General features: G+C 42.2%; 1 protein-coding gene across 1 annotated transcript in view; it reads right to left on the minus strand.

Moving 5' to 3' along the window:
- Positions 1-11,153, minus strand: part of LOC311289207 (NLR family CARD domain-containing protein 3-like) — a 34,515-nt gene extending 23,362 nt beyond the window's left edge. The window contains exon 1 of the mRNA XM_084407025.1: positions 11,062-11,153. The gene's annotated coding sequence lies outside the window, so the exon portion shown is untranslated. The remainder of the gene's footprint in view (positions 1-11,061) is intronic.
- Positions 11,154-11,507: the final 354 nt, after the last annotated feature.

Below are 11,507 nucleotides of genomic sequence, written 5' to 3' on the forward strand. Positions count from 1 at the left end.
AGTCAAAAGTCTTATTCACACATATTTAGTATGTGTTTTGTGGTCTTATTTCAGCAACTTTCATTTTAATTTTTTCAAATAACCATGCATAAACATTATTCTCTTAAAAATACAAAGATTTACAAGCATGTTGATCAGATATTATGGTAGCCCTGTTTGTGCTATATAGAGTGAATTTACACATTTGCCATTAATATGTTTATAAATAACTGAAAAAAGCACAAATGTCAGAGCATGTCAGAACACCTCCAGGGCCCAGAAAACCCCTCAGACCCCAGAGGGTTAAAGGGGTCCTATAATGCTCCTTTTTGCATGGCATCTATCTGAAACATGCTAGCAATGAGTACCCTAGCAACCATCCAGAATAACCTAGCAACAAAATAGCAACACCCTAATGTCCACCCAGAGTACCCTAGTGTGGCGAGGGGGGCGTGGTTTTATGAAGTCTGTAGCGGGAGAGAGAGGAGGGGGCTGAGCGGTGAGTAAGTAGGTCAAGTGCAGATGAACACCTGTGTCTGATTGCAGTAATTGGCGTGGAGAGACCGGATATAAACCGGCGCGAACGAGAGAGAGAGAGAGTTGGACTGGGACCTCGTGTGCTGCTGTTGACTGGAGAAGAGATCGTCAAAAGAGACTTTGAAGTATTGTTTTGTTTCTGCTGTGCTTGGGCACAGTGAACGTGCTGTTTGCGCACTTTTCTTTTGTTTTGATTATTTTATGACAAATAAAGCGAGAGTCCCAGTTACGCCGACCCCTGTCTTCTTCCTTCCTACACCCACAATATTTGAACCTCATCACACTGGTGCCGAAACCCAGGAAGGAAGAAGATCGGCGCCGTCATGCAGACCTCGCCAGGCACGCCATTTGCGGACATTATTCAATCGCTCGCCAGCTGGATAGACTGGGAGGTTCGGGTATTGATATTGCCCGTGGAAATTCAATTTAGGGGACAAAAACATAGAGTAGAGGTGGCAATTAATCCGGTTGCTCAGTTGGGAGAAGCTGAGCTGGAGCCTCTGGGAACTGTTCCAGGGGAACAGAGCGCTCTGGAGAGAACCATCCTCACAGAGTGCGATGATTTTCCCCTGGAGCAGTCCCAGGATGACACGCTGAAACATGCCTTTGATTAGGTTCGCTCTATCGACGGCCAGCTTCTCCACCCTGACCAACCGCTCTCCTATCCTTATTTTACAATTTTAAAAGATAAGTTGTATCGGTGACCCAAGACGCCCAGTCAAAACAGGATACAACTCAGTTGTTGGTACCTAAAAGCCGTTGGGAAATGCTTTTCCAGGCGGCTCACTGTAATCCAATGGCCGGGCATTTAGGACAAACGGCTACACTAAACCGTCTCATGGCCCGGTTATTCTGGCCGGGCATTCACGAGAATGTGCGCAAGTGGTGCGTGTCTTGTCCTGAATGTCAGTTGGTGAATCCACCGGCCAATCCAAAAGCACCTTTGTGCCCACTTCCCTTAATGCAGGTCCCCTTCGAGCGAATTGGTATGGACCTCATCGGGCCATTAGAACGGTCGGCACGGGGCCACCGCTTTGCTTTAGTCCTGGTGGATTACGCAACGCAGTATCCCGAAGCAATGCCGCTCCGCAGTATTTCCGCTAAAAGCGTTGCGGGCGCACTGTTTCAACTAAACTCCCAGGTGGGAATCCCGAAAGAGATTCTCACCAATCAAGGCACGGCGTTTATGTCACGAACCATCCGCGAACTTTATGAGTTGTTGGGCATTAAATCGATTCGTACCAGCGTCTATCACCCACAAACAGACGACCTGGTGGAACGATTTAATCGCACGTTGAAAACCATGATTCGAAAGTTCGTACAGGAAGACGCCAGAAATTGGGATAAATGGCTAGAACCCCTCTTGTTCGCTGTACGTGAGGTCCCCCAAGCCTCCATGGGGTTTTCCCCCTTTGAGCTTCTCTATGGACGTCAGCCCCGGGGGGTGTTGGACGTCCTTAGGGAGACTTGGGAGGACGGACCTTTAACTAACAAAAACAAAATTCAGTATGTCCTGGACCTGAGAACAAAACTCCACAATTTGGGGCGGCTATCAATGGAGAATTTGTTACAGGCCCAGGACAGACAGAGTCGGCTGTACAACAGGGGGGCTAGACTTCGTCAATTTGGACCGGGAAATAAAGTGCTTGTATTACTCCCTACTTCTTTATTTATTTATTTTTATTTTTTTAAAGGGACAATACATATTAACCCTCTGGGGACTAAGCCCTTTTTGGTCCGTTTTCTCTATTTTTACATTTGGGCTTATAAACCATATGTAATGGAGATGGAACACCATGTGTTTGGTATCTATGGATTCAGAAGACCCTAAGCTAACATAAGAATGCATGTAATGTGTTTATAAAGCAAGTATGAGTAAAAAATTTACAATATACTAGAGAATTTCAAAAACGAAAAGTTTATTTTAGTCATTTATTACTGAAAATCACACCTCACAACAATAGTGAACAGTTTTTGAACAAAATATATATTTTTCAAACCCTTTGCTTGACATATATTTGTAATTGTTCAATCAAAAGTGTAAAGAACAATGAAATAATGAACTTTATATACAAACAGTCCCAGGCGTTTTGTCAGCTTCGGATTTCTCCTCGTCACTTTCCAGTAATTGTTCCAGAGCTTGTTCTGAGGTAAATCTTTTACTGCTTGCCATCATAAAAGTGCTAAAATGATAAAATAATAATGCTATAATTGCTAATATGCTATATATATATATTATAATCGGTCTGTCTCTCTCTCATATAAATCTATGTGTGTAATTCTCCGCTCCGTTCGCTCTCTGTCTCCTTCTCCACTCGACGCTGTTTGCGTCATATCACTTACTATAGTACCACCCCTTGCAAGGCTAAAGAGTCCTCTGATTAGCTAGAATACGTCATGGTAACCTTCCTCTGATTGGGTAAGAAAAATATTCCTCCCAGTGGCAATTTTTCCATTGGCCTTTGTGCGTGGAATATTCCTAACAACATCGATTTCATTGGCCTTATACGAAGTGGTATTACGCAACAAGGAAGTGTGTATACCATATACCACTGTTTTCAGTGGAATCTGAGGAAGACCGCATCTCTCTATCATTAATAGTTTTTAAGATAATTACACATTTGTAAAAGTATGCCATTTTGGGCGGTACCGCCCAATCCGTCCCCAGAGGGTTAATGAACATTTTCACAAATGTAAATATGTCAGATTATAGCCTTAGGCTAATTTCCATCTGCAGACCCCCTGGCAGGTTGGTGTTACACACAAGTTAATAAATACATACAGAGACACTATATACAGACTATATACAGAAAGACAAGGACAAGAACAGTGATCACATCATGTTAGAACAAACAATAACAAGAAGAATGGACAACAAAGGACATATAGAAAACAGGAAAGCATCGACTGTATTGCACAAACCACAATTTTGCCCATGCCCTGACTGTCCTGATATTGCACTGACCCATATTACACCATTCTATATTGCACTAACCCGCATTACACTGACCCCTATTGCACAACCCATGTTATACTGACTCTTATTGCACAACCCGTATTGCACTGATAATTGTATCCCTTTTTGTAAAGCACTAACTCTGTTTTACGTCTAATATATAACGATTAACTAAACATGATCACATGTTTATGTGTCCCTCAGCGACACTTTTAAATGACTCCTAAACGTAGGAAGACTTGTGCTTTCCCTCACTGACAGTGGAATACTATTCCAGAAGCTCACTCCCTGATATGACAGGACATTCTGTGAAAAGGCGGTCCACCTAAATGCCAATTCACAATCACCTCTCATAATGGCTCTAGTCACTCGAGACCCGGCAACACTGCTAGACTTTTGTTAAAATCACTCAATGGTGGTTCTAGTTCGAAATTACTCGCAAAGTGGCAAGGGCCCTTCGAGGTCACACGGCGAATTGGGGATCTCAACTATGAGGTAGTACGAACAGATAGGGGCGGGGCACATCAAATTTACCAGGTGGAATCAGTGATGCTGGCGACGGTGGTGAGCGTTGATGTAAAAAAATTACAAGCAAAATTTGCTGATGTGTTTTCGCCCCTGCCTGGTCGGACGGACCTCATTCAGCACCACGTTGAGACAGAGCCGGGTGTGGTTGTACGCAGCCGGCCGTATCGCTTGCTGGAGCACAAAAAAAGGTGGTTCAGAGCGAATTAGAGGCAATGCTAGACATGGGAGTAATAGAAGAGTCCAACAGTGACTGGGAGAGCCTGATAGTTTTAGTGCCTAAAACTGACGGCTCGGTCCGATTCTGTGTGGACTATAGAAAGGTGAATGCTGTGTCGAAATTCAACGCTTATCCAATGCCAAAGGTTGACGAATTGCTTGATCGGCTGGGTACTGCTCGTTTTTATTTGACACTGGACTTAACAAAGGGATATTGGCAGATCCCCTTATCTCCCATGTCCAAAGAAAAGACAGCTTTCACAACGCCGTTTGGATGACACTAATTTGTCACCCTTCCTTTCGGTTTGTTCGGAGCTCCAGCGACCTTTCAGCGTCGGATGGACAGGATTCTCCGGCCGCATGCTGCAAAGCTGTCATATGCCGCTGCCTACCTGGATGATATCATCATCTATAGTGGTGATTGGCAGCGTCATATGCATCATTTGCGGGCTGTCCTGAAGACGTTGAGAAGGGCTGGGCTCACGGCCAACCCGAAGAAGTGTGCAGTTGGGCGGGTGGAAGTTAGATATCTGGGCTTCCACTTGGGTCATGGACAGGTGCGTCCCCAAATTGACAAGACAGCAGCAGTTGCGACTTGTCCAAGACCCAAGACCAAAAAGGAGGTTAGACAGTTCCTGGGGCTGGCGGGATATTACAGGAGGTTTGTACCTAACTATTTGGACCTCGCCAGCCCGCTGACTGATCTAACTAAAAAGGAAGTACCAGATAAGGTTCAGTGGACTGAGCAGTGTCAGCAGGCTTTTACTCAGATAAAGGCTGCTCTGTGTGACGGACCGCTCTTGCATGCCCCTGACTTTTCTCTCCCTTTTATTCTCCAGACAGACGCGCCAGACAGAGGGCTGGGCGCGGTCCTGTCCCAGGAGATAGAGGGTGAAGAGCGGCTGGTTCTGTACATCAGTCGTAAGCTCTCTCTAAGCTCTCTGGCGAGGGGGGCGTGGTTTTGCGAAGTCTGTAGTGGGAGAGAGAGGAGGGGGCAGAGCGGTGAGTAAGTAGGTCAAGTGCAGATGATGAACACCTGTGTCTGATTGCAGTAATTGGCATGGAGAGACCGGATATAAACCGGCGCGAACGAGAGAGAGAGAGAGAGAGTTGGACTGGGACCTCGTGTGCTGCTGTCGACTGGAGAAGAGATCGTCAAAAGAGACTTTGAAGTATTGTTTTGTTTCTGCTTTGCTTGGGCACGGTGAACGCGCTGTTTGCACACTTTTCTTTTGTTTTGATTATTTTATGACAAATAAAGCGAGAGTTCCAGTCACACCGACCCGTCTTCTTCCTTCCTACACCCACAATATTTGAACCTCATCACACCTAGCAACCATCCTAAGAAACCGCATAGCAACACCCTAGCAACCACATAGCAACACACTAGCAACCAACCCAAGTACTCAAGCAACCGCATAGCAACACCCTGAAATCAATCTGTCTTGTCTGTTTTTCTGATAGACTGTATTGCCTTCAAAAACTTCAAACTTTAAGCATTTAAAACATCTTCAAACTTTCTGGTCAGGCTTTCAAGCCAACTTCAAAGTTTGTCTCCATGTAGTTTTTAAATGTAGTTTATTATCTCATCCTGTTTTTGTCTCTTTAAATGCAAATTAGCTGCTGCTATCAAGCTGCCATTATCAAGAAAAAAGCAATGGAAAATTACTGCTTCACAACATCGTCCTGTGACGCTAAAAACCTTGAAATGGAGACATTCTCTCATCTCTAACTCATGAAGACAAACATCCCTTCAACCCACACAATCATGAGATTAAACAACAACAAGCACTGCAAGAGCAGAGAAATAAGTAATATAAAATGTAATAACCAACAATGACAAATTAATAATAATAATGACTAAATGATAAAATGAATAAATTATGTAAATGAAATAATAATATGAACAAATCATAAATCAAATGACAACTACATAAATTAATATTCAATTAAATATAAAAGGAAACAAAATAAAACAATAGTTATTGAAAACCCTTATTGCTCGTTTCCACTGAGCGGTACGTTACGGTACGCAATTATTTGCGTTTCCACTGTCAAAAGTTGTGAATGGTACCAAAATGCCGAACTGTACTGTACCACTTTTTAGGTACCCTTCTGCTGGGGTACCTAGCACAGTGGTACGGTACTAAAGGGTGGAGCTAGACTCACTGCAGAACGTTGATTGGTTGACAGTGCATCGTCACCTGCGCGTGCTACAAGGGGAATGACAACATAAGCGCCATTTTTTAATATACAGTTGAAATATAATACTACTGTTTTTGTATCATGAAATGTAGTTTTAAGAGCTTTTCAGGCGAGAATGTAGTTGTTTAAAGCTCAAATCTGTGGTTTATTTATAAAGATTTATGAAAATTTTAACAGGCCTGGAACAGCCTTTCCTCGGCTAGTCGTTCTGACGTTTGCCGCTGACTCTGACGTCTCTATAGTGGTTAAACATGAGATATAATTCGTCTTGAGTATCTAACGGGGCGATTTTTGGTCTCGTGAATCTATAATTTGTTCCCCGGCCAATCGTTTTGGCTGAGGGCTGAGTGAAGTTTCATAACTTTATATAAGCTATTTAACTTTACCGTTGTATGGTTAGACTAGAGCGATGACTTTGTATGTTTGACTGAATTGTTTGCTTTATTTGTATAGCTTCTTGGTACCTTTTACTTATATTTTTATAATGGCTAATATTGATCAAACGGAAATTTAACAAAAAGAGACAGGGTTGAGTTTTGTCATTTTAAATTTTAATACAAGAAAGATGATCTGTAATGTTGTTTACTGCAACATCTGTTGTTTAGTACAAATGCACATATTGCCTGGACCATATTAAAATGTTTCATATTTTTATATTATATTTGAACGAAAAGAGGCAGGGTTGTGTTTTATATTTCGTTTTGTTATAAATAGGCTAACATTATATGCAGTGAATATAATCAATACGCGTTGCCTGAACCACATTTGTGTGGCTATAGGGTTTTAAACCCTAAAAATGTACAACCCAAACAAACCAGACAAATATGGCTACAAAGTATTTGTTCTTAGTGAAGCCAAGTCAGGCTATGTGCTACAGTGGTCCATGTACACTGGACAAAGTAGGCCTAATGCAAGCGATTTCGGTGCTACACACCTTATTGTCCGTGAGCTGATGGCCCCGTACACAGGGAAAGGGCATGAGGTGTACATGGACAGCTATTACACCTCGCCAGCCATAGCAGAGCTGGCAAGCAATGATTCGGGTTTGTGTGGGACTGTCAGCAGTAAGAGGAAGGGGATGCCAAAGGGCCTCACCCGTGAACAGTTACCATTGAGCAAGGGAGATGACCCAGTCTTCATGAGGAAGGGGAAAATGCTAGCTTGTGCGTGGCATGATACAAAGCGCCTCACAATGCTCTCTACACTGCATTCCAACGCATGTGTCAGAAAGCGCATCAGGACCAAACACACTGATAGTGGCTATAGGGAGATAAATAGGCCTGTTTGTGTTGATGACTACAATTCGTTCATGGGGGGTGTCGACACAGCAGACCAGAGAATGAAGACCTACCTCTTTCCCCATAGGTCAAGGAAATGGTACAACAGGATTTTCAATGCCATTCTCAGTGTAAGCATAGTGAATGCCCACATCATTTACTGCCGCTGCACTGCTGCTCCTCACAAGCCCCTGAAAGTCTTCGTGCAGGATGTCATCACTGCTTTACTGGAAGGCTTCTCCAGGAAAGAGAGCAACAAAGGCCGAAAGTCGTCCTCACTGGGAGACTTGCCACAGAGACTCACTGAGCGCCACTTTATCTGCCAGGCTGATGGTTACCCAGATTGTGTAGTTTGTTCTGATCGGACCCGCCCTAAAGGCCGCCGTCAGACAAAATACATGTGCAGGCAGTGTGGGGTGGGCCTTTGTGTTGTGCCTTGCAATGAGAGGTACCACACCATGAAACACTACAAGAAATGTCACCTGGATGGATAGGGAGTCATTATCTATACAGCAAAAGGCCTGCTACATAAAGTTTTTTTTTTTTACACTGCTGATTTACTATCTATTTCCCTGACCATTTAGTAGTGTACAATATGTGTTCTTTTTTGTGTTCATGTCCTTGTGATGTGTGCATCTTTGTCAGCTTAAAAAAAAAAAACCAAAAAACATAAAAACCACAAAAAAAAAAAAAAAACTAACATTGTCTCTCGTCTGTCTCTCGTCTTGTCTCGTCATCTCACTCATGATCTGTGCCTTGCCGTGGCGAGTGAGCTTTTGAACTAAACAGGTCTTGTCTACTTGTGTTTGTGTGTCATATGAATAATATATATGTGCCCCATACATGGAATCAGAGTGCCTACTGTATGTAGTAAATGGAAAATCTCTACAGCAAAAGGCCAGCCGTTACATGCATTCGGTTTGTTTCTACCATTTATTAGTAATGATTTACACAGTTTGTTTTCTACTTACTATTTACCTGAGCATTCAGTATTGTGCAATATAGCATACAGAAGGTGAGGAACATTTTGGGGGGAAAGAAGTGCTGCATTTTATCATTTAAACATGTGACTTTTCATGAAAATTCTATAATCCAAGATGGCCGCCACCATATGACGTCATAATATGCAAATTAGATGGGAAAATGTAATCTCTACATAAACTTTGGGTCATCCTTAATAATTCTCTAATTTACAGAAAGTCTCTATCTTTTATCACTTTTAAGATATAGCCTTTTGAAATTAAGATGTCAAAATCGAACGTTTTAGGAAAAAACCTCTGGCGCCTAAAGGGTTAAGAAACTTTGCTGCCGTACCATGAGTCCAGCAGGTGTAATGATATGACGCAGCGCCTGAAAATAGTCCCCAGCTCGATAACTTCCAACGTGACCGGGACTAAGTTTGTCTAACCAATTAGACCTATTTTCAGGCGCTGCGTCATATCATTACGCCTGCTGCACCCATAGTACGGCAGCAAAGTTTCTTGATTATTACGCAGGAATGAGAGTATAGTATATGTTTCACATCCAGGAAGGTTTACACCGAAAAGAGATTGTCTTAATTTGTGCAGAAGAGGCTCTATGGCCAAGGAGTACAGCCAGAGACTATTTATTATGAGACATGCCACTTCCTCAATCCTCAATCCAACTATATAAGGAAAACCCGTAACGGCAAAGATGGCGGTTGTGTGCACATGTCCCGCCCCTCCCGCTGGTAAGCCAATCATCTGCTTTTAAAAGTCAAGCCAGGAAACATTTAAGCCTATCGTCTGGTTCCACTGGCGCATGCGCACAGTTGAGGTTTTGCGACAGCGGAGAGAGAGAGCGCCCCGGTCGCGCGCGCTCTCTCTCTCTCTCTCTCTCTCTCTCTCTCTCAGAGCCAGGCAAAAGTGTAAACAAGACGTCTTCACCGTCTCCAAATTAAGCGCTGTTGCTCTCTCTCCCGCACGCGTATTAATCAAAATAAAACAACATTATGGTAAAAGGTCGGAAGACCGAAGTTTCATGTGAAGCATTCTGAGATTTTTTTTTTTTCCTGAATTACCGCTGGGTGTGATTTGTGCTAAAATACGTTGCCTTATCTTCTCTGAAATGCATTCCGCACATTCAGCTGACATAAAATTACTCTCTAAATAAACGAAAAAACCTATCCAGTGATGTAATGTTTTCTGTGTTGACACTAACCTTGTGGGATGTCCATGTCCTAACTGCTGGGATAATCACACAACCGTATGACACGTCCAATTCGCGAACTAATGACTCTTTTGAACCGATTCATGTAAATGAATAGTTAAAACAACTTATCTATATAATACATTGTTATTACTGATAAAGTGCAAACCTGCTTATATTTAAATAATGGAGAACAATATTGACATTGATTATTGCACAACACCGGCATTCTGGATAGAGACGTAAAAGAAGTTGGTGTCGTAAACTCTTGCGCATGCGTAGTAAAGTATAACCTGTGGGGAAAAAGGCATTTTAAACCTTATTTTGGGGCAAAGTCATCAAACTTTTTCAGCGATTTTTATCATATTTTACTGCTGTTTCTATACATGCAGTTTTTATGTCCCGGTGACCAGTTAAAGTGCAGTTCTGACTCTCTGCCCATTCATTTAGATAGGAGCCTGGTCTTGTTAGTCCGAAATAGCTGCCCGGAGGCGTTGCCAAGATGGCGGCCGAGTGGCACGACTTGCCTAAAAGGACTTTGGTACAGCATACCAGATAATGAACATCCTTGTCTGACCCCCCTATGAACTTTAAAATGAGCACTTAAACCACCGTTGATCTTTAAAATACTCCCAATGTCACTATACAAGACTCGGATCATGTTTATAAGGCCAGAGCTGAACCCAAACGCATCTAACGTTTGCCACAAATACTGGTGTTCGACTATCAAACTAATTTAAACTTCATATTACTTTAAACTTCTTCAAACTTTCTGGTCCAAACTTTCTCAAGCCAACTTAAAGTTTGTCTCGACAAAATTTTTTATCTAGTTTATTATTATTATTATTATTATTGAGCATAGGTGAAATAAAAACATTAAATAATTTATTATTTTATTTACTACGGCTTCTTCCTTTAAATATCACAATCCAGACACTTTAATTGGAGTGTATAGATTTTCTGTAGCCATCAAAAATACATCTGTTTGTCATAATCGATCTTCTCACTAAAGCTGATCGTCTGTGAATCAACACCTGGCCTACAGAAGAGCGGAAGTGTTGAACATTTACATGTTTACTTTCCACCTCTGTATATTTCAGATTGTAAAGAGTCTGTAAATTAATCTAAAATAAAAGCAGAATCCCTAGAGCTCGATATCATTATAATCCTGAAGATTAATTCCTGAAGACTTACCGTGATGTGATATTTGTGCCAGTGTAAAATATGTTTCGGCTCTCTGTCACCCTGTTTGAGTTTCCATTCTGTGCATTGTCTACACTTCCTCTTCCTCTTTATGATTTTCCTACCTGCAACTTTGACGCAAGCAGAAAACAGGCTAATGCGTGTATTGACACACATATCCTCTGTCATATTAAACTGAGAAACAACTGAGCAGCAATCTGGTCTCTGTGTCTCTTATTTGGATCTCCAAGTGCACTGTCAGGCTTCACGAGATTTGGAGGGCATTGCAGAAGACTGTAGATAATAGAAGGGAAAAAAAGTCACGCTGGTTTGGGTTTTGTTTTCACTTTCAACGTTTCATGTGTTTAATTTTGTAATTTACCTATAGTCAAGGTTCCTGTCATGTGATTCTCTTTTCCCTCATGTGTTCTTGCCGTGTGCTCCTCTTGTGAATGTGT

Source organism: Rutilus rutilus (genome assembly GCF_951802725.1).
Source record: "Rutilus rutilus genome assembly, chromosome: 4".
In the NCBI taxonomy this organism is placed as follows: Eukaryota; Metazoa; Chordata; class Actinopteri; order Cypriniformes; family Leuciscidae; genus Rutilus; species Rutilus rutilus.